The sequence below is a fragment of the Erinaceus europaeus genome, chromosome 14 (genome assembly GCF_950295315.1).
Source record: "Erinaceus europaeus chromosome 14, mEriEur2.1, whole genome shotgun sequence".
Classification (NCBI taxonomy): Eukaryota; Metazoa; Chordata; class Mammalia; order Eulipotyphla; family Erinaceidae; genus Erinaceus; species Erinaceus europaeus.
Genome location: NC_080175.1, coordinates 15,077,551 through 15,101,846, shown reverse-complemented (window position 1 = coordinate 15,101,846; position 24,296 = coordinate 15,077,551). Strand labels below are relative to the sequence as shown.

General features: G+C 46.8%; 1 long non-coding RNA gene across 1 annotated transcript; it reads left to right on the top strand.

Moving 5' to 3' along the window:
• LOC132532749 (uncharacterized) lies at positions 1–3,828 on the top strand. Its single transcript, XR_009544667.1, has 2 exons — positions 1–2,549; positions 2,580–3,828. It is a non-coding gene; the product is annotated as an uncharacterized LOC132532749 (long non-coding RNA).
• The last annotated feature ends 20,468 nt before the right edge of the window (positions 3,829–24,296 follow it).

Here is a 24,296-nt window from a genome sequence, read left to right as displayed (position 1 = left end):
GTGTAACTTAAGGCAGGGGAGGCAGCATAATGGTTACGCAAAAAGCTTTCCTGCCTGACACTGTAGGGCCCAGGTTCAGTCCCCAGTACCACTATAAACCGGAGTTGAGCAGTGCTCCAGTGTCTTTCTCTCTATCTCTAAAATAGTTTAATTTAATTTAAAAACAAGGAGGTGTGACTTCAAGCAATACCAGAGTTGGCTGGGCTGGCCTTCACATCCTGCAGACTATATACACTTTAGCTGTCATTTTCAAACCAACATGTGCAGATGAGCCCTGACCCATCTCTCGTTGTGATGATCATTGCTCCCTCCCCCAACACACACACACACACACACACACACACACACACATATCAGATCTTCTTGTTTATCTTTCCCTCCCTTCCTTTCTCCTTTCTTTCTTCCTTCCTTCCTTCCTTCCTTCCTTCCTTCCTTCCATGAGTCGGCTTCCTGGCCCAACTTTTCCTTGGGAGCACTGGAGGGTGGGGGGGATGAGAAAGAGAGAGCAGGGAGAGATAGCCAGAAAGAAGACAGACTCTACAGCAGTGTTTCACCACCCACAGAGCTCCTCTGGTGCCATCCACAGTTCTCCCATATGGTGTCAGGTTCTCATGCATAGAAGGAAGGAAGGAAATTCTTAAAAGACAGTTGACCTTTCAACTCTTTGTGTTTCCATAGGCAGGGTAGGCGGATAGAGGTACTAACTAAACCGTCCCCTGACTTGAAAATTCCCATGTTACTTATAGCCAGTCCCCTGCGTGTGAAGGGTTCTCATCCATGCTTGGTTGGGTCCATGAATGGGAACCACAGACAGAAAACCATGTGCTTGTGAGTGGACACACGTGGTCCCAACCCATTTTGCCCAAGAGCCAGTGTTATTTCATCTTTGCAACTGAGATTTTCTAAGTGAAGTCCAGCAAGGCAAAGGGCCAGGATCTGGGGACTCACATGCAGTCCGGCCTCCCACCCTCTCCCCTCTTCTGGCCTCTGCTTCTCAGCTGCACCTCCACTGCACCCCCACCCACGACACCCCAGTTCCCCCTGGCCTTTCCTTTTACACCCTACCAGCAACCTCTGCCACCATACTCCCCCACAACCTGGGCACAGGGATAGGGAGAGTCAGGGCTAGGTACGTGTACCCCATGGCATCTTGGGGTGTCACATGGTGATAGAGGCCCCTGCCCTGGGCTGGCAGCGTAGATGCATTCAGTGGGACTAGGTGGGGACAAGCCTTTAGCCACCAGCTTCCATCCAGGTACCTCACATAGACACTGTGCCCTGGCATAGAGGTTGCCGTGCAGCTGGGAGGAGGAGGGTGCCATGTGCTAAAAGTTGGGGAAGAGCGTTTGTGAATGGGGAGAGGCCAACCCCATCCCCCCAGTCTAGACACAGCATCCTTCCAGTCATGGGGAACCTAACCTCTGGCTTCCTTGGGATCTAGTCTCTCCTATGACTACAGGAGCACCCCACCAGTCAACTCCATGTTTGTAGGGAGCCCCTAGCGTAGCTTCTGCCCTTCCAGAGTCCAGCCTGCCTGTCTCCTCTGGCCAGCTCAAGGCCCCCCTCCTGAGACAGACCATGAAACAGTGTCTAACGTTGGCAATACTTGCGTGTACCGCTGGCCTAGCATGGCACCAAAATGAGTGTGGTAAAAACCCGTGCCAACCACGTGGATGTTTGACTTCACTGAAGAGGACACTGACTCGAACATCTGAAACCCCTTGGCAAAGCAAGAGAGGGTGGGGCAAGAGCAGGGCAGAAAGGAAAAAAAGTGCATTCACCCTGGCTTTTTCAAAAAGGGGCTCTAGGTTATCATTTGGCTTTGGGAGCAGCCCTTCCTGGATGAAGCACTTTCCTCCTGGGCACCCTGTTTCTGTCAGGCAAACAGACCTCCGTTGTGCCTGCCCCTCCCTGACTCACAGGCACATTATGAACATGCACTTAGATGGCTGCCAGCAATGAGGTAAGGAAACTAATGTGAGGTGCCAACCCTGGGCCGTGGAGCCCTGGCCCTTTGTTTAAAAGGGGTTCAGCACCCCCTAACGTACAAGAGACTGCACCACCCTTGCCAAGTCAGTCTCTTGCCCACGTCTTCTCTCCAGCATGGTGTCCTAGAACTCAAGTCTCCTTCTACAACCTCCCCATACACATGAAACTAGAGCCCCAGGCCCTCAGAGAGATTGAATTTGGAATCCAAGTGAGCAGTGAATTGGAAAGATGTTGACCAACCTGAAAGCCAGGCTGTACAGTGTGCAAAACCCAGTCCCTGGTCTCTGCATACACCCCTGCTCTTTTCCTGTGAGACCCGGGACTTCAGCATTTCTTTCATTTCAGAATGAAGGTACAAACACCAAGGAGAGTGGGCTCCAAGTAGGTGTGAGTGAGGCATTATCCTCCAAGGATGGTAAAATTCCAAAGTCCATTTACACCCTAGGGGTACTGTTTACATTTCAGAATCATTCCCCAGAGCCATCACCATGCATGTGCATGTGTGTGTGTGCTTGTGTGACAGAGAGAGAGATAGTGTGTGTGTGTGTGTGTGTGTGTGTGTGTGTGTGTGTGTGTGTGTGTTTCTAAAGTGCATCCTTCAATCAGCTCTGCCTTCTGGTGTTTTTTTCCCCCTTTTGTTGCCCTTGTTTTATCATTGTTGTGGTTATTGTTTTTATTATTGATGTCATTGTTGTTGGATAGGACAGAGAGAAATGGAGAGAGGAAGTGAGACAGAGAGGGGGAGAGAAAGAGAGACATCTGCAGACCTGCTTCACCACTTATGAAGTGAACCCCCTGCAGGTGGGGAGCTGGGGGCTCGAACTTGGATCCTAATGCCTGTCCTTGCACTTTGCACCACATGTGCTTAACCTGCTGCGCTACCACCTGACCCCGCTTTGGTTTTTTAAGACCCAGTTGTCCAAGAGTTAAATGGTATCCAAGTATCAGCTTGTCATTATCTTAAAAAATGCCGTCACCTTGATATAACCTGTACGGAATGATTGAGTGGGGGGTGCGTAGCTGAGTAGTTACCTCCCGTTGCTCCAGAGGACCCTGCACATTTGCAGTGTATTTCAGGCGCAAGCACAATGACTCCCATTCAGTTCCACGGCCTTTCCCTGATAGTTGATGATCTCCCCCCAATTAGAGTTTTTGTTTGTTTTGGTTTCTCCTATTTCACTTCATTTCCTTTTTGAGTGATGTCATCTGGTTCCAACTTGGCTTCCTCCTGATAATTCATTATGCCTGAGAGCCACTCCGGAGTGGGATTAGAACCCGTGTAGTACATTGTCGTTTTAAACTGAGGATCTGCTCATTAATCGCTCTCTTCTGTGCAACTGAGCGATCACACGCCTTCCCTAAAGGAACTGCAATTTCATGGTTCCTAATGATGCTGCGATTACATTATCTGCCTCACTTAGACTCCATGTGTCGGGAGCAGTGCTAGAAGACTAAGACAGAGAGAATCGCTTGTAAAATCAAGGAAATAGGAGGGGAGGTGGGGCTGTGGTGAAATGAAAATGCCCGTTGCTAATTTCCATTTATGTGCTGCTGTGTTTTAACATCTCATCCGGGCATTACTTTCAGATTCGTCTCCCCCAGCTCCACAAGGCTTCTTTATCCAGTCTCACATCATTTGCTAATATGCACAGGGTTATTTATTTTAAAATCTATTTATTTGCTGTATTCCATAGAGTAAATCATTCCCACCATTAATCTTCATTACATTTCTTGAAAATGTGGTTCTGTATATCATTAATACAAGTAATATATTTTGATTGTCATTTCCTAGACCAACTTGTATTATCTGATAAGTCAAATAAAATGCTGAATTCCAAAGCGTGCTTTGCTCAGCTTTTGCATTTGAATAACAGATCCTACTCCCATCTCTTTCTCACAGAAGGGGAAGTAAACATCTTCAACTTTCTACTCTGGTTTTTGTCTTGCGAATATAAACACTGTTGTTTCTTTTTTAGATGATAGAACTTCAAAGGATTGTGATGAAGGTTGCTTTTGAATATAGGGTTGGTTATCTATCTATCTATCTATCTATCTATCTATCTATCTATCTATCTATCTTGTCTCCTTTTACCTTCGCTAATTGTTCCCTCAGGAGATTGCACTACAAAGTGATCACAAAGTTGGATTTGAGCTCTGTCCCTTCCCTGACGGGTTCGGAGAATCTTGCTTGTCTCCTCACTGGTCTCAGTTTCCTCATCTGTGAAATAAGGACACTGTCACACAACCCAAGAACTAGGATGATGGTTGAGTTTAGGTGACCCTCAGAACACCGCATCTGGTGTGACATAACCCATCACTGCCCCATTCAGTCGGACTAAAGGAGCCTTTCCCTAATGTCATGCGGGATGGAGTTCCTGGGGGCCAGGGACTGAGTGCCTTTTGTCTTTTTCAGATGTCTCATGGGTGTGACCTTAAATCACCTCAGTGATGCTTAGATTAATAAAAAGGGATTAATATACATGTCTTCATTAAATTTATATACTCATTGGCAAGCTATCTTTTTGAAGAATTTGGTTTTTTTAGTGATTTAATAATGATTTACAAGATCATAGGATTACAAAGGTGTAACTCCATACTGTTTCCACAGTTCTGTCTCCCTCCCAACAGCCCCCCCAACACACAAACACACCCTCCCCTCCTCCCCAGGATAACCACCATAGATTTCACAGAGTCTTAAATGGTTAACTACTTAAAAAATTAAATAAATAACTTTTTTTTTTCCTAATGAGAAAGAATGAGAGACAGAGAGAAAGACCAAAGCACCACTCAATTCTGACTTTGGGTGGTGCTAAGTATCAAACCTGAAGCCTCAGAGTCTTAGGCATGGAAGTATTCTGCATAAACATTATGCTGTCTCCCTGGTCCTTTTTTTTTTCTTTCTGTTAACCCAAGTTCTTATGATTCAATTCTTTATATTGTATATATCTAAGTGAAATTGTTATTTTGCAGAGAAATGCAGGTCATTTGATAACAGATATAATCTTTATGCAGAGATCAAACTCAGAAACTTCGACCTGCACTCTGCTACTGAGTCGCCTCCATGGTGGCTTCTATTTCTTTTTTTTTATTATTTTTTAAACTTTTATTTATAAAAAGGAAACACTGACAAAAACCACAGGATAAGAGGGGTACAGCACACAATTCCCACCACCAGAACTCCATATCTCATCCCCTCCCCTGATAGCTTTCCTATTCTTTATCCCTCTGGGAGTATGGACCCAGAGTCATGGAGTGCAGAAGGTGGAAGGTCTGGCTTCTGTAATTGCTTCCCTGCTGAACATGGGCGTTGGCAGCTCAATCCATACTCCCAGCCTGTTTCTCTCTTTCCCTAGTGGGGTGGGGCTCTGGGGAAGTGAAGCTCTAAGACACATTGGTGGGGTCATCTGCCCAGAGAAGTCTGGTTGGCATCGTGTTAGCATCTGGAACCTGGTGGCTGTAAAGAGAGTTAAGATATAAAGCCAAACACATTGCTGACTAATCATGAACCTAAAGGCTGGAATATTGCAGATGAAGATTCTCTGTTTTGTAGATACCTAGTAGGCCTATTTTAGGCTTCTCTTTCATTGTTAGGAGAAAGTGGGAGGGAGAAACCAGGAAGCATCACTTCACAGTCCATGCTGTCCCTCTTGCTTTGCTGCTGATTTGCTGTAGTGCAGTGCTGGGATCAAGCCCAGGGTCTGGCAGCTGCAATGCAGGCACTCTGGCGCGGAGTCCCTCTCTGTGCCCGAACACCCAGTACTGCTGAGAGAGAATAAGTGGATCCCTTTACTTTGCTGCCGCTGGACTCCAGTCACACCTGAAGAGGAAAGGCAGTTGGGCTGGTTGAATACATATAAGCCTACCTAGCTCATCCTGAGGGAGATCTGAACACACAGATGAAACATTTGTTGGCGGGAGGAACCTAGTAACTGAGGAGACAGACTACAAGGAGTGCTGATTGCTGCAATATCAAATGTTTTCAGACAAATTCACAACAGCGACATCCACTGAAGTCTACAGAAAGAGCATAGATGAGGTCTTCCACATAGATCTGGGGCCCCTGAGTATAGATTGTTCCTGAGGAAGCTGCTCCTGCACGGAGCTGTGGGCTGAAGAAAGGGACATGAGCTTGTGTGCAACAAGGAACAAATAAAGAACAGCTCCCAGTGAATAAAAATGGTGCCTGACCGGTGGCACAGCTATATACAAATAATGTCAAAGGACATAAATTATGGTGATGTTGTGTATGATACAGCAAACCATAACAAAGGTATATTTCAAAGTTAACCCAATTGCCCAATAATGTGATTATAGCAATAACTATCTATTGTCTTCTTAAATCCTAAGACAGCAGGAATGTCCCACTTCCTCTATAGAGCCTATATTTCCCCCAGTCCTAGAACCTCTAGGGTGGGGCTCACTTTCCTGCATGCTTCTCTCAATTCATACCAAATAATATTGCATCCGTCGATTTCAACCTAATCAATGCAACAAGTGTCACCTCAGCATGCTTCACTTCAGACTGTGTCCAGAGATGTCAGGCATGGAATGTCAACCCTTTAGCCTCATTACTCGGGTGAGACCTTTTCTTTAATAGTATTCTCTAATTCCACTTCAGGTGGTTCACTTCCTAACAAAGTCCCAAAACCTAGATATAGACCAGGTCCTGTGAGATAGAGCATATATGTTCACATGTATCCATAAATTAAGGCAAAATATATACCTGAAAGAAAAAATACACAATAGTCTGTAGTGAGTGAGTATAAAGTTCATAATGAAATAGTGTCTACTTAGACTTAGATAGCCTCCTCACCTACTTCCTATTACAGTTCTCTCACTCCAAAGCTAACCTCATCAAAGCAAAGACTGCAAAAGCTGAATAAGGCAAGAGACTGGCATACTTTAACAATGACTCTTTAGTCAATATCAGGCCACCCCATCAGCTGGGGCCCTAATTGGGGAGTCCTGAGATTCCCACAGACAAGATGGGCCTACACCTCAAATAAACCCCTTTCTCCATTGTTACTGGCCATCTCTATCAGGAACAACACAATAGACCCCTTTGTGGGCCCCCATAGGAGCTTGCCCTCAACATGGATCAACAATGGTAGAAAATGTTCCATCTTCCAAAGGGAAGATGGACAACATACTCTATGCTACACCTGAGGAAGATGGGTCCTGATATTGGGGCAGCTTGGAATGTTCCTACTTATGGCCACAGAATGTGAGCTCAGATCTACAGGGATGCAGAGGTCACATAGGGTCCTAAGCTAAATACAGGCCCCAGATCACATCAAATTGATGGGGTTTACAATTAACAATAATTATACACCTTTCCCATATTTGGAAGCTACTCTCTTCCCTGATCCAGCTTTCTGGTCCTTCTGCCAGCCATGACATCATCTCCCCAGACAATAATTAGAATAATTAGGATCCACCTGTATATCAGATTTCAGGCTCAGGCAAAATTAAAAAAAAAAAAACACTAGTATAGCCACAGGCCCTTTGGAATATAACTAAAATATACCTACTAGATATCTACAAAATGGAGTACTCCTCAACTCTTTGTCTGCACTATTACAGCCTTTAGGTCCATGATTGGTCAACAAATTTTTAGCTTTGTATGTTAACTCTCTTTTCAGCCACCAGGTTCCAGATGCTAGCATGATGCCGACCAGACTTCCCAGGGCAGACAACCCCACCAATGTGTCCTGGAGCTCTGCTTCCCTAGAGCCCCACCCCACTAGGGAAAGAGAAAGACAGACTGGGAGTATGGATCAACCTGTCAACGCCCATGTTCAGCGGGGAAGCTATTACAGAGGCCAGACCTTCTACCTTCTGAAACCCACAATGAACTTAGGTCTATACTCCCAAAGGGATAAAGAATAAGAAAGCTATCAGGGGAAGGGATGGGATACAGAGTTCTGATGGTGGGAATTGTGTGAAGTTGTACCCCTCTTATCCTATAGTTTAGTCAATGTTTCCTTTTTATAAATAAAATTTTTTTTTTAATGGTGCCTGGTGGGAGTTGGGCGGTAGCACAGGTGGCACAAAGTGCAAGGACTGGGGTAAGGATCCTGGAGCCCTCAGCTCCCCTCCTGCAGGGGAGTCCTTTCACAAGTGGTGAAGCAGGTCTGTAGGTGTCTATCTTTCTCTCCCCATCTTCCCCTCCTCTCTCCATTTCTCTCTGTCCTGTCCAACAATGACAACATCAATAACAACAACAATAATAACTACAACAATAAAACAAGGGCAACAAAAGGGAATAAATAAATAAATATTTGTTTTAAATGGAGCCTGGTGTCCCCAACTTACCATTTCCAAGGAGTTGCCCAGAAGGTGGCTCCACAGCCAAGGCTTGTACCTTACTATGCATGCAGCCCTTGGTTCAAGCCCCCAGTACTTCAGGGGAGCCTCTTCAGTGGTACCAAGGGAAGTCCGCAGTGGAATGGTATCTCTCCCTCTCTCTCACATCTCTCAATATCGATTATTATTCTTTTAATTGGGCAGTGAAGGCAGTTCAGTGGTGTCTTGAATGCAGGAGGCCCTCATTTCCCAGCTCTGTATAAAAGGACATCACTCTCCCCAGACCAGGAGGATGGGCCCAGAGCCATCTGCCCCTCTCTTCCCTCTGTATGTGATGCTCTGCAGGCCGTGTCTCCCTTTCCTGGCAAACACTAGCCAACCCTCTGGGTAGGTTAAGTGACATCTCAGAGAAGCCTTTACCAAATCAGCCCCAATCTCAAGAAGAAATTCTTCCTTAGTCTGCCTTTGCCCTTATCATCAAATATAATCAATACTTACTTCTGTGGTTATTCTATACTTTTCTCTCCACTCACCCACCCCCACACACACATATACACATACACACTAGACTGTATGCTATTTATTCTGTGAGGTGTTTTATTTCATTTTCAAGTAATTTCATTTCATATTCATTCTTCATTTTGGTGACACAACTGAGCACCAAAATGATACAGAGTGTGCCTGTAATAGATTATCATGGCAGGGAAGGAAGGAAGGATAGAAAGAAGAATGGATGGAAGAAAGGAAGGAAAGGAGGGAGGGAGGGAGGAGTGGAAAAGATGGATGGATAACATCCATTCCAGGCAACCTGCTCAGACATAAAATTTCTCCACCGGAAAGTGCCCCATGAAATAATCATTAATTCCTACTGGAATGCTGAGGCATGGAGGTCCCCGTGGGGAGACAGGCGGTCTCAACTTTCTAGCTGAAAAACAGATACTGTCAGAAGAGGTACTGAGCCTGGGGCCACACTTGCTCCTGACGTGTGTGTGTGTGTGTGTGTGTGTGTGTGTGTGTGTGTGTGTAAGAGTGGAGTTCTTTTTGAAGTGTCCCATGTATTTATTTCTTCAACCAAATAACTTTCTTGAGAATATGCTAATTTACAAGACTCTTATCACAAGGGTAGAATTTCACATCTCTACTGGGGGGGGCGGCAGTTTTTAATTTTGGGTGGGTGGGCCACCTGCCTAGGAACTTTCTTCTGTAGGGGTCGCCATCTTCCTCTCTAATTTGGTCACCAAGACAACCCCCATGCATCATGCACGGACCCCTGCTTGGCAGGGCTGGCCTCGTCTGAATGCTCAGCACAATGAATTTGTACCCAGCGAGCCTCCAGCGCTGATATTTCAAAACCTACAGTACAGTAAATGTGAAACTTTTGTTCAGATTTCAAGGATTTTGATAGCCCAAGTGAATAGACACTGCCTATTGATTTTTCCCTTACAATGACTCTTGGATAACCTATTTTCTCATTTATTTTTAAAGACAGCTCATGAGATTTCATAGCAATTCTGCCCAACCTACTAATATCAAAATCCCTCCTTGACCCTGAAAATTGTAATTCTGCTATAGATCACAGCTGCTGAATATTACCTTTTACTAAGCTGGTTAAATAAAATATGTCCAAATCACTAGATCCCACAAGCCATGGCCTGCAAGTGTAATGATCCAGAGGCTGAGGTTGCTGTCTGCCAGCCCTGCACTCTTCCTTGGCAGCCTGAGTGTGGGAATCCACACACTCGGGTCTGGAATTCAAGGAGCGGGTGAGGAAGAGGGGAGCTGCGCTGGTCTTCAGTGATTTTCTTGTAAAACTTTTACAAGAGAGACTTAGGCCGTTTGATGTGTTCTAGACAATCAAATGCCCTCGGAGTCCGCTGCCGAGTGGCTGCGGCTGTCTCCCCAGCAGAGGAGGGGGTGTATTTGATGTAGGGCAAGTTCAAAACCCCCAAAACCTTCCAGCCGGGTAAGTCAGCTTGACTCACCAGGTGAGGAACACAACCCGCATCATGTGAGAAGGACCCCTAGAAGTTGTGGTCTGCTCTTGCCTTGGTTGTGGAGGGACCACCTGAACCCCACCTAGGACCAGTCACTCAGTCCTTTTTTCTTTCTTTTTTTCTTTCTTTCTTTTTTCTTTCTTTCTTTCTTTCTTTCTTTTTTCTTTCTTTCTTTCTTTCTTTCCTTCCTTCCTTCCTTCCTTCCTTCCTTCTTCTTTTCTTTTTTTTTAGCAAAGAGATTTTTAATATATATATACATATATATTACTTATTATTAGATAGAGACAGAGAGAAGTTGAGAAGGGATAGGAAGGCAATAGAAAGAGAGAGAGACAGAAAGACACCTGCAATCCTGCTTCACCACTTGTGAAGCTTTCCCCCTGCACATGGGGACCAGGGGCTCGAACCTATGTCCTTGTGCACTTTAATGTGAGCGTTTAACAGGTGCACCACTGCCTGGCCCCACTTGGGCCTTTTTCTCCCTTTAACTACTTGGACAGAAGGTCCCCTAGTGCTCCCTGCCCATCCAGCTACCCAAGGCTCACCATTCTCTGCCTGGCTTTTTTCTCTGCCTCAGAAGAATGAAGGGCAGCCGTGACCCAAGATAATTCAAGGGGCGTTCTAAATATTTCGAAGCTACTGTGCAGATCAAAAGTCGTAACCTCTGGCTCTTCAATTGTCTTTTTTCCATACCTGGGCGGCCCCCACGCCCAGTACAGTACAGATTCCCCCTGGAGAAGTTTGCTCATTACAGGCAAGCCACAGGTCTGCAAGGGCTCTGGCTCAGCAGAATTGTGGCACTTCCCAGACGTGGCCAAGTGGAGCCATTTGAAATGCAGGTGACTAGAGACCCTTCACTTGAAGGAGCTCTGTAGCTGAGCTGTGCCCCTGCCCAGGGCACTGTGTCATCCTGCCTCCTCGTGTGGGGCTGGCAGCCCGGGTTTGGCCCTGGAACAGATGCAAGAAAAGCTGAGCTCAGCACCAGGTGAGTTAGAGGCAGCAGGAAAATTGTTCATGAAAGAGAAGTGAATAGATAACAGCAAGTCCTTTCCCTCCACCCCACCATCAGGAGTCTGCTAGGAGGTTGAGATAGCTGATAGGTGTTACTATCTAGTATTTATTAGTATTAGTATTAGTATTACCAGAACACTGCTCAGTTCTAGCTTATGGTGATGCAGCAGATTGAACCTGGGACTTTGGAGCCTCAGGCATGAAAGTCTGTTTGCATAACCGCTATGCTATCTCCCCTGCCCAACCCCTGTTACTGTCCCTTAGAAGCACCTCACAACAGCAATGACAACATACCACAGGAGGTCAGTGCTTTGCAGCTGTTGCATGGGAGGCTGACCAATGTCCAAGAGAAGCCCCAGGTTCATCAGTCTGTTTTCAGAAGTGCCTTTCCTGAGAATTCTAAGAAACTTCCATGATCAGGTGTGCAAACTTTAATTTTTATTATAAGGATGTAAACTTTTGCAGAAAATTATCTTTAAAGTGTAGAGACAGCTCCTGGGGACAAGTCCCCCACAAGGGCCATACATAGAAAGAGGGTGGCCCCCCATCAGCTGGGGCCCTAATTGGGGAGTCCTGAGATTCCCAAACAGACATGATGGGCCTAGACCTCAAATAAATCTCTCTCTCCATTGTTTCTGGTCATCTCTATCAGGAACAACACAATAGACCCCTTTGTGGGCCCCTATAGGACCTTGCCCTCAACTTAGATCAACAACGGTAGAGAATGTTCCATCTTCCAAAGGGAGATTGGACAACATACTCTATGCTAAACCTGAGGAAGATGGGTCTATATTGGGGCAGCCTGGAATGTTCCTACTCATGACCACAGAATGTGAGCTCAGATCTGCAAAGGTCACATAGGGTCCTAAGCTAAATACAGGCCCCAGATCACATCAAATTGATGGGGTTTATAGTCAATATTTATACCCCTTTCTCATATTTGGGAGCTACTCTCTTCCCTGATCCTGCTTTCTGGTCCTTTTTCCAACCATGACATCATCTCCCCAGACAATAATTAGAATACTTAGGATCCACCTGCATATTAGATTTCAGGCTCAGGGAAAAAAAGAAAAAAAAAAAAACCAAAAAACTAGTATAGCCACAGACCCTTTGGAATATAACTAAAATATGCCTACTAGCTATCTACAAAATGGAGGACCCCCCCCCAACTCTTCATCTGCACTATTCCAGCCTCTAGGTCCATGATTGGTCAACAATTTGTTTAGCTTTGTATGTTAACTCTTTTCAGCCACCAGGTTCCAGATGCTAGCAGGATGCCAACCAGACTTCCATGGACAGACAACCCCAGAGCCCCACCCCACTAGGGAAAGAGAGAAACAGGCTGGGGGTATGGATCAACCTGTCAATGCACATGCTCAGTGGGGAAGCAATTACAGAAGCCAGACCTTCCACCTTCTGCACCTTGGGTCCATACTCCCAGAGGGTTAAAGAATAGGAAATCTATCAGGGGAGGGGATAGGATACAGAGTTCTGGTATTGGGAATTGTGTGTGAAGATGTACCCCTCTTATCCTATGGTTCTTGTCAGTGTTTCCTTTTTATAAATAAAAAATAAGAAAGAAAGAGAGAGAAAGGGTGGCCCTGCCCTGCCCATCTGCCTCTCTTCAATGTCTGATCCTCCTGGAGCCAGGTTTATATTGATTCGTTGAGAGAGATCACCTGTCTTTACACATCCTCCCAGTTGTGACCACCTCCCATCGCTGCTAATCAAGATTTCAGACCGCTTATCTCTCCCTGAATTTGCCCTTAACACAACCACTCCAGTCTTTGCACAAGACTTGCCTATTGTTTTCTAACTCTACCCAGGTGGGTTTCTGGGAGGCTGGATTTTGCAGGAGTGAGATCTGGGACTCATCTGCATTTCTGCTGGAGGTGTCAGAGTGCAGGAAGTAGAGTCCTCAGTCCCTGCTGGTTGTGTGAGAAGTGTTCAGTAACTGGAAACAATTCACACAGAGAGAGCCAACCCAAGACTGATTCCAGTTCCCAGAACTCTGGTCTTTTCACAATGCTATTACCCTCAGGGGACCTGTTCTCTCATTTTAAGGGAGCTGCCTGCCTGCTCTGGCCAGCCAGTGAGCTAGAAAGGATGAGCAAAGTATGGCTGGGAAGAGAAATTTGAAGCATCGAGAGTAAGAACCAGATGAAGCCAGAAAACAGGATCTGAATTCTTACAGTCTTGAATAGACACACCAGCCACTGCCACCACCCAGACCCTGACCAACTGCAGCTGGCTCCAGGCCAGGAAGCTCCCCTCTGGCCAAGACAGTGCCTACTGAAGCCAACTGCCTGCCCAGTGGGCAATGGTACCTGCCTGGGGGACAAGGCAAGCCCCAGGGCCATCAGTTTGAACTCTTGTCCTCACCCAGCATCCTCTCTCTGTGCACCCTCTCAATCTATCCTCTCTCCACTGACACCAGGCTATGGCTGGCATGCAGTTGGAGATTTCATGCTAGTAGAATCACTCTCTCCCTTCAGGCTGAACACTAGCTCTCTGGCTGTGTGCAGGCCTCTTGGAGCTGGGAGCTCAGTGAGTGCCAGCCAGGAGTCCGGCTCCCCAGACCGGAAGGGGCCTGCATTGTTGTACCAAAATAGCAGATGTGCAACATGAGTCTCTTTTGGGGCCCTCAGCAGGCTGAGTGCTCTGCCGCTCAGGCCAGGTTGGAGAAACAGACTGGAGTGGCCCTCACTGGTGAGAGAGAGAGAGAGAGAGAGAGAGAGAGCTCTTCTGTCTCCACTTCTGCTGTGTTCCTCCTCAGGATTAGCCACGAACTTGAACTAGTCTTAGCAGAAACGAAAGTTCTGTGTGGCTTCAATCAGCCAAGACTGTACACATGATCCATATTCTCTTGAGTGACTTCTAGCCTACCTCCCATCTGCCACAGGCTGCCCCTGGATCTCCCAGCACAGAAGAGACACCCCCCCCCACCCCTACCTCAGGCCTGGGGAGAAACCCTGTCCCAAAACTGGTAGCCACTCACTTTCCCATGTAGCAGGCCAGAATGCAGCCTTCCAGAATGTAGACACTCTTCCTGGGGGGTGCAGCCAAGGGATTACTTGTCAGCTTCCAACTTCCAACATGTTTTCCTCTCTGGAAGAGACGATGGAGAAAAGAAGTGGTTATGAAGGAAGAATTAAGAGGCTTGTTAGACACAGGCCTTGGGTCAGGGTAGGTGGCCTATCTGGGGGGTCTTGGGGAGAGGCATGCTGGGGTTCTTTCAAGGCAGCCCTCTCCCCCCCTGCAGTCCCCACTTAATGAAGCTCATGTGTGAACCCCTCAGAGGGCCCAGATGCTGCAAAGTAGTAGCAAGTGTCCCATTACTGTAAACGGGCTTTTATTTTTAAACTAATGCTATATTTGGAAAGCAGTAATCCTGGGGAAATGATACCAGGACTAATGGGGGAACATATTACCTTTCATGTTTGTGTGGGTTTTTTTTTTTATGTTTAAGGTTTCTTTGTTATTATCTGAGCAGCAAGGCTCTGCATACACTCTTGAGCCAAAAAAGAAAAGAAAATCAAAATAAGCCTTAAAGCAATAATATTTTAATAAGCATCAAATGTCTTCAGTGAGATAAAAGTATTATATGGTGTTTTGATATCAGGCTTTAGTTAAAACCTCATTAAAAAAAAAAAAGGAAAATTTCTCAGATGTATTGGGGTGGAGGGAGCCAAGATATATTTTTTCAATCAGGTGGAGAAGAAAGTTGCAGTTCTGGTCAATTATGCTAATTAAATGCCACAAATGACTGGAATTGCCAGCAAATGGACGTTATTATTTGATGCATTCACCGCTTTCTACATTGATCAGAAATGGAAGCTAATGACACTTGAGCCTCCAAAAGCTGAGTCTGCAGTCTGGATAAACACCCATGTCCGTGTGCCAATCACAGCCCTTGCGTGGCGGAACTAAGCTGCCATCCGGCCTGCATCCACCCCTGTTCCCTCTTGGGTGATGTTTCTGACAACCCAGCTACGAGTCACCCTCCCGAAACTCAGATTAGCTTGGTCATTGTTTGCTTGGCGCTGTTCTTAGCCCCAACTGGGAAGTGCTGAGGGGCCCCAAATTATAAACCGAAACCAAGGAAGCCTTGGAGAGCCTCCACTTGCTTTTGTGAAATGAGGAAACTGAGGCTCAGAGAGGGAAAGTCACCTACCAGGGGGCACACAGCAAGCTCATAACAGAGCTAGAAATAGAATAGATGTTTCCTGGACTCCAGTCTCGTGCCCCTTGTGCTTTCTTCCCCAACATTCTAAAACAGAACTCAGCTTTCCCTTCCTCTACGCTTGTGGCAAATTCCCCCTCTGCCCCTCACTTTCTGTTATAGTTTCGTGTCCAGTTGTGGTTGGGTGACATCAGTGAGGCTTTGGGATTGGAATCAGGCCAAGGTGGACCTAAGATGAGAATCAAGTCTCAGTTACAACAGAAAGTGCCCTTGACTTTGGATAGATGGGATACCAAGGGCCTTGAGGGGTGGGGCATTGAAATGGGTGATTTGGGCTGAGCCAGGGACTCAACTTTGCTGGCTTTTTCCCCTGACTAGAGTAGCTCACTCCATGTGGTGGTCTTCATTGCTCACCCCAGGGGAATGGACAGCCTCAGAAAAAGTTTGTTGCGGTGGGAGGAGACATCCAAGGAGATTGGGAGTCTTGGAGAATCAGGTGAAAGGTTTTAGAGGCAAGCAGTTAAAGAGGTCACAAAGACATCTGACACCCACCTTCCACTTGTAAATCAGAGCCTCCTGTGAGCAGAGAATAAGTGTTACCCTGAGGACTGCAGCCCAGGCAGGCTGAGCACACCCAGGATGGGGCACCTGCTGGGAAGCAAATGTGAGTTATTAAAAATGAAAATGTGGGGAGTCGAGTGGTAGCAGCAGGTTAAGCACACATGGCTTGAAGTGCAAGGACCAGCATAAGGATCCCGGTTTCAGCACACACACACACACACACACACACACACACACACACACACACACACACACCCGCACCTGCAGAGGAATTGCTTTACAGGCAGTGATGCAGGTCTGCAGGTGTCTATCTTTCTCTCTCCCTCTCTCTGTCTTCCCCTCCTCTCTCCATTTCTCTCTTTCCTATCTAACAATGACAACATCAATAACAATAATAACTACAACAACAATAAAAAATAACAAGGACAACAAAAGGGAAAATAAATATTTTAAAAATATATTTAAAAATAAATATTTAATAAAAATTTAATTAAAAATATTTTTAAAATGAAAAAGTGCCAGCTGAAAGCACATGTCACCTATGCACAAGGACCCAGCTTCAAGTCTCCAGGCCCCACCTGCAGCAGAGAACTTCACAAGTGATGAAGCAATGCTACAGGTGCCTCTCTGACTCCTTCTATATCTCCCTCTTCCCTCTTAATTTCTGTCTGTCCTATCAAAAGTGCTTGCAAACTGCATGGTGCTATTTCACATGTACTGTGGTTACAGGTTGAGATGAGGTTTGTGGACAGGAAGGAGGATATGAGAGGAACCAGAGAGTCAAAGGCCAAAGACCTGGGCCTCAACCCTTCCCCAGCTGGCAACTTCAAGTGATTCCCTCTGCTGGCCTGACCTCACTTCATGGTGGCAAAACAGACTCTGGAGGGTTCTCTCCAACACTTGGCAGGTGACTCGTAGATCACCCAGCATCAGATGAACTTGTAGTACCCCCACCCTCTCCCAAGAGGGCTGCTGTGTGCTGCCTCACTTACCCCCTGAAGGGGGCTACAGGTGGTCACAGCCTGACCACAGGCAGAAGAGGGACCTGGAACCTGGGGTTAGGAAGATGAAGAGAAACCACCGCACCCCAAGAAAGGAGTCAAAGCCATTCTCATTCAGGAGGTCTTGAGTTACTGTTTTAAGATTTACTTACTTCATCCGAGATAGAGAGATAGCGATAGAGATAGATAAAGAACCCAGAACACCTAACCAGTAGTTGAAGCAAGAATCAGGGATTGAACCAGGTTCCTTGGGAATGCAACTCCTATGCTCTACCACTTGAGCTATTTCCCCAGCTGTTGGAGAGATTTTTTTTTTTAAAAAAGACTTTATTTATTTATTTTATTGAGAGAGAGAGAGATACAGCGAGAAAGACCAGAGCACTGCTCAGCTCAGGCTTATGGTGGTGTTGGGGGTTGAACCTGAGACCTCAGAGCCTCAGGCATGAAAATCATCTGCATAACCATCACGCTATCTCCCCAACCCACTGAGGATACAATAGAGCAGGGCAAAGCCATTTCCAGGGAGGCATACAGATCACAAGGGATGGAAACTCCCTGTCATTCCAGGTTGTGGAAGCAGCAATGCCAAGAAGGTGATTGATGGACAGGTGACAGACTGACTCCCAGGCTGTGTCCCACAGGATACTGAGGGCCAGGGAAAGAGCTCCAGGAAGAGGGAAAGGCAAGTACAAAGTTCCTGAGGGGGCAGAAGCAGAGTCTCAGGAGGCCTGGGGAGGCACCGGGGGGCTGGAGTTGAGCCTGGAAAGGGCACAGAGAAAAATGAGCCACAGTTGTGGGTGGGCTTTTGGATCTCCTAGAAAGGTTGGAAAATATTCCAAAAAAGGGTAAACAGCATAGAGGCACTGGTCTGGGGGAACAGAGCCATCTACCTGGGTCTTTCCAGGTGGCTGATTAGGTTGAGGTGGAAGGGGGGGGCAGAGTACAGCGTTAGGGAGAGGGAGGCTCCTGCAGGGTCTCCCAGGCACACCTCTGCTGATTGAGCTCAGGAACAGTGCTTGACAGCCTTGGGCCTCAGTTTCCTCCTACATAAAATGGACTGCCCTGGGATTGAGTGCTGAGAGAACTGAGAATACAAACACTCAGTGGCAAGATCAGATTGGAAAACGGGCTTTTAAGTCATGACCCATGGCAGCCCCTTGATCCCTACTTCCCACCCCAACCCACCCACCACCACATCCAGCCCAGAAGGCTAGACAGTGGGGAGTCAGATGGCCATCTCTAGTGCTGGTCCAGAAAGCTGAATGGTACCTTCTGCCACTGAGGGCCCCAAGCCTCAACCAGTAACTGACAGCTGTCCCGATTTTTGTTACTATCTTTAATTTAGAACCTGAGAAAGCCAAATATGCAGCCCTGGCCAATCAGAGAGGACATGGGGCTTCAAGCCACTGATCCCAGCTTCCCCAGACCAAGGTCTCCAACCTTTGTCCATTTTGAAATCCCATCACCACTACCAAACTGGGACCTTGGGCATATGTGATTTCACCACTCTGGAGTGTCTTTTCTGAGAGAGAGAGAGAGAGAGAGAGAGAGAGAGAGAGAGGAGAGAGGAGAGAGAGAAGAGACAAGAGAGGAGGGGCAGGGAAGGGAGGGGGGAGAGGAAAGGAGAAACCATAGCACTGGCTTGAACCTGAAGCATGCACATAGCAATGCACATGCCCTATCCAATAACCTGTCTGTCCAACCCAAAGATTGTTTCTCCTACAAAGCTTCCCCATCTCTCTCTGTGACTTCTAGCCTCTGTCAACACGCAAGTGATGGTATCTGACTCCCTTACTACAGCAAGTTTGTTCCTTTTCATTTGCTTGATTCATTTGTTTCCAAAGACTAGCATATGATCTGTGTCTCCCTAGTGCTTAGTAGGGGTTTAGTGAAGTGCTGTGCCTCCCTCTCTACCCACCAAGAGCCAACCTGGACAAGACAGCCCCTTACTCCCACCTCCCACCTGCCTAGCTAATTCTCAGAACATCCTCAGGAGGGTGGGGGGAGAAGTTCCAGGTTTAACCCCCACATTGGCTGTGTGACCTTAGGAAACAATTGTCAGTTTGTTTGTTTGTTTGTTTTTGCCTCCAGGGTTATTGCTGGGGCTCAGTGCCTGCACTACAAATCCTCTGCTCCTAAAGGCCATTTTTCCCATTTTATTGTCCTTGTTGTTACCCTTGTTGTTGTTGTTGTTATTGTTGTCATTGCTGTTATTGTTGTTGGACAGGACAGAGAGAAATGGAGAGAGGAGGGGAGACAGAGAAGGGGAGAGAAAGACAGACACCTGCAGACCTGCTTCACTACTCGTGAAGCAACCCCCCTGCAGGTAGGGAGCCAGGGGCTCGAACCAGGATCCTTACGCTGGTCCTTGTGCTTTGCGTGCCATGTGTGCTTAGCCAGCTACTGCCTGAGCACCCCCCCCCCTTTTTTCAAGTGGAAAAGATCCAGGAAGCTCATTTTGGCTATGTATTCAGTAGCCTGAGAAGCAAGTTGTAGACAGACACTGGCAGTCGGTGGGACAATGCGAACGTGTGACCACCTTGGCCAGCCCCCAAGTTGTCAAAAAAAGAAAGGAAGAAAGAAAGAAAGAAAAGAAAAAGAAGAAAGGAAGGAAGGTAGGAAGGAAGGAAGGAAGGAAGAAAGAAAAAAGAAAAGAGAAGAAAAGGAAACTGCTCTGGAGAACTCTGTAGGCATGTCCTGCTGAACTGACCTTGGGGCCTCTGTGGTGGTCTTCATCCCAGGACTTTCCTAAGAAGCAGGAAGGACAACCGGGGAGTCAGGACCCATAGTTGTGACCCTCTCCCCACAGAGGTGCCTCACTTACAGGAGAGCAAGGGTCACTTCTCCAAGGCTAACAGGCTGGGTGGCATTCCACCATGAGGTGCTGCGACAAGAAAATCACCACATCACCTCGTGTAAGTGGTCAAGACTGAGGTGTTGCAGCAGCCCAAATGCTGTCCACCCACATGGGACAGAAAGTGCTGGGAAGACTTGGTTTTCATATTGGATCAGGGGGCAAAGCCCAAAGTCCAGGAGACCTCACTCAGGTGGGCACCTGGGTGCTGGATGCTCGATTGACAGGAGCAACCTGTGATTCTGTGCCACCACTACCACAGTACCAGCCACGATGCTTCTAACACAACTGCCCAGTTGCAGAACCCACTAGCAGGTCCCTCTTGCTGCCAGGGGCCAGGGGAAGTGGGTATCATGTTTCTCTACATCAGGAAGCAGCATCTGAAAATAGAAAGGCAGTGAGAGATTCATCCATACCCTCAGCAGGCACTGCCCCTTCCAGAGGCGTCAGGGAGTCCAGCACCTAGTGACTATAGTACGGCTGGGTGCTCACGCAGCCCGGGTTTTGGAACCTCCCAGGGTAACCATCCGCTGTTAGAGGCAGTTTCCTGTATGTTCTCTCACCTTCCAGGTAGCTATACTGCTCCCCAATAAATAACCCTCTGACAAGTCCCTTGTCTGCTGACTCTGGGACTTGCCACTAGGAATCTGATCTGAATCTAACCCCCAGCCCCAAAGGCTGTGGAACTGGCAGAGTGGTCAGAATAAGAAGGCAACGCCATTTGTTTTGATTCCATGACATGCTTTCCCACAGCTGGATACAGAAAAATCAGGATTTCTTTAAGACAAGGTGCCTGGTAAGAAACAGAAACGTGATAGGGTTCCCAGGATCAGTAACGGATTAGGACGAAGCAGTTCTCCTGTTCTTGTGCTCTCAGGAAGCCTCACCCTGCTGTCCCCTCTTCTGGGCAGAGCCCAGAACTCACATCTGCTCACTCCACTCCTCCAGGTTCCCTCTGCCCAGGTGTTTACTGCCTCACATCAAAGGTGTCCTCCTGTTATGGGATACATTTCAGGCTAGCTAGACTCACTGACAAGCTTTGCATAAACCCCCCTGGTTTGAGACCCCAGGGATCAAGGACAAGAAGTGGTCCAGACAGCAGGCCTGGTTCCTGGACGCAGCTTGAGGAACGAATGGGCTATAACTCTCTTTGCTGAACCATTTTTTTTTCCACCAGCAAAATGAAAAGGACCCACATGTTTCTTTGCAAAGAACCTTCTGGCTCCAAATTCTATGGTGCTGTTATTCTGAAGCGTTGGAACTCTCTTTCCTATGGATTCTTCTTATGTATTCTGTGTCAGTGGACCACAGAAATAACAGGAAGGATAAACAATAAAAATAAATAATAAAAAAAAAAAACAGAAAGATGAAGCTCAACAAGAATTGACCTGTAGCGTTTAGCAAGGTGGGGAACACTCATTCTGCTGTCACGCTCTGCTTCCCCTGCCTTCAAGGAGTTAATGGCATTGCAGCCGCAGAAGCCACACTAGGTATTCCAAGAGGGAAAGTGTGTGTTTGTTTGCTGTTGCAGGTTGAAGGCTCAGAATGCTCAGCCTCTTTTTTAAATTTGTTTTATTTGTGATTAATAGTAGGTTACAAGACTGTGCGATTACAGTGCATAGTTTCACACCCACTACCACCAGAGTTCTATATTCCCACTATCCCACCTCCCAAAGATAACCTGTCCCAACCCTGCTGGGCAGACCCCAGAACTCACGTCTGCTCACTCCATTCCCAGAGCTCTCACAAGTCTTAGAAACATCAAACCCGGGGGTTCAGGCGGTTAAGCACACATGGCTCAAAGCACAAAGACTGGCATAAGGATCCTAGTTCGAGCCCCCAGCTCCCCACCTGCAGAGGAATTGCTTTGCAGGTTGTGAAGCAGGTCTGCAGGTGTCTATCTTTCTCTCCCTTTGATTGTCTCCCCTCATCTCTCGATTTCTCTCTGTCCTGTCCAACAACAAACAGTATCAGTGGAAACAATAACAACAAAAAGCAACAGCAAGTGCTCTTGTCATCATGAGTGTTATGAGGCCATGTGAAGAAAGGACAAGGGACAAATTAAATCATTGTGTAAGGGTCATTCAGATAACTCACCCAGAAGGGTGTCTGCTTTGTCATGTGCCTGACTCAGGTTCAAGACTAGTTTCTGCCACATTAGAAGAGCTTTGATGTTGTTCTGTCTTTCCCTCTGTCTCTGTCTCTTGCTCTCTCTATTTGAAAAAGTTAGTCAGGAATAGAGAAACCCTAGAGATGATAAAAAAAAAAAAAGAGAGAAGAAAAGTCAATTTGTAATTTCTCCATTTTTCTAAAAAGCTGGTATTAGTCTTTACTATAACTAAAAACCACACTGAACAGTAGAAGAATTGGGGCAGAGGTAGATAGCATAATGGCTATGCAAACAGACTCTCATGCCTGAGACTTTGAAGCCCCTAGTTCAATCCCCTGCACTACCATAAGCCAGAGCTGAAAAGTGCTCTGGTGGGGGCGGGGGGATTCAGTAGAAGAATTTAAACTTGACATCCAGAAATCACCCCACCCCTACACCATCACCACCACCCTGTGCACTGTGAAATGTTGAGAAATAGAAACGTGCTGCTTTGAGTTACTTTAATCACACCGCAATGACTACATAGTTTCTATTGGTTTGTTTGCTTTTGTCTTTTTTTTTTTTTTTAAGTCAGGAGGAACCATTCAGATAGATGTTTCTTCTCAAAATGTTCTTTGGAGTTTCGTCTTAGAGGAAAAAGAACTTTTAGTTCCTCTTCCTGATGCAGTTTCACTTCGTTCCCACTAGTACTAGCTCTAACTAGAGTCAGCCAGAAAATATGTCCATTCAGGAAAATGCCAAGTTCACTTTTTGTTACTCCATTCTGGAGAGAAAGGGGCAGACTGGAGGAAGCCCAGGAAGGTGCCTGCTATTTCTCCCTCTGCTCCAGGGCTCCCTTGAGCCATGAGCTAGGTTGGAGGAGGAAGTGCTTATCATCCACCCAACCTGCTGGTGGGATCAAGACCAGCCTGATATTTCAACTTTTGCTGCAGCTTTTTGGGAAGGAACAGTCAGTCTTGGCTTGAGCACACGCACACCACCCCTGTTGATGGGCTGTCTGAGAGGTGACCTTTTCTCCCATTCATTGGCTGGTCCAGAGTGCTCTCAGAAGCAGAAGGGTAGGCTGGTGGCCTCACCTGTTCTCTAGGCCCCATCAAAATATAAGGAGTCTGCCTATACATCACTCATGCCTGGTTGGGCACAAATACTTTCCGAACTAACCTGTGTATCAACAGCCCTCTCTCTAGAAAGCACATTGACCCACATTCAGAAGAGAGGGAAGCCTTGCCTTGCGGAGAACTCCTCACTGACCAAACTCTCACCGTCAATGGTCCTGGGGGATCCCAAAGTAGGTGCTTCAACCACAAAGAGGAAAGATGTCAAAGTCGTTTTTGGGTTTTTGTTTGGTTTTTTGTTTTGTCTTTTTTTTTTTTTTTCCCAGAGCTCTGCTCAGTTCTGGCTTATGATGGTGCTGGAGACTAAACCTGGGCCTTTTAGTGCCTCAGGCATGGAAGTCTTCTTGCATAACCATTATGCTGTCTCCCCAGCCCAGAGCCATTTTCCTCCAAGCCAGCTTCATTCAGTCTCTCCTAGGGTGAAATTGCAGACCTGGAGACCCTGGTGACTTTACTAGAGAAGCAAGAGGACCCAAGGCAGGATTTAGCATGGTAAGAACTTGCCATGTGGGTGGGAGAGCTTCTTTCCCCAAAACAGAAATCACCTTCCATCCTGTATTCTATTTCCTTTGGAGGTCTTCCCCTGAGTACTGAGGCCTGAATCTTATTCTAGAGTTTTCCTACACAGTTAGATCTCTTCTTGAAGCATGGTTCCTCTGGAGAGCCACAGTAAATCACATCTTACAGATATGGATTCTTCAGTGACCAGGGGAGTAGGGAAGTGACCCACATCGGCGCAAACAGGAAAGGCACAGCACAGGAGAGTGGGTACCAGCACTCACTGTTGGCATTAGGACACCATCCACTAGAACATTCCATACAGTGAGCTGATGCTACATGGTAGTGTGTACATTTGAGCCCTTAAAATGTGGTTAATGCATTATTTAAATGTAAGTAGCCACATTGGATAGCAGTTACCATACTGAATAGCACAGCTCTGGAAAGTCTAACTTGGAATCAAGAGCAGGGAGTGAGTGACTCTGTGTGCTGCCTGGGATGGCCAGTGCCAGCAGACCACTCCACCTGTTTCTCTCCTTATGGTCTAAGCAGACCTGAGAGACTGCTTTATGCAGACAGCTCTTTCTTAGTGCCATGAAAAAGGACCAGGTCCCAGAGTCCATGTTGATGTCCTCAGAAGGTGCTCTTCCCTAACTCTCCTGAGAATCTTCACC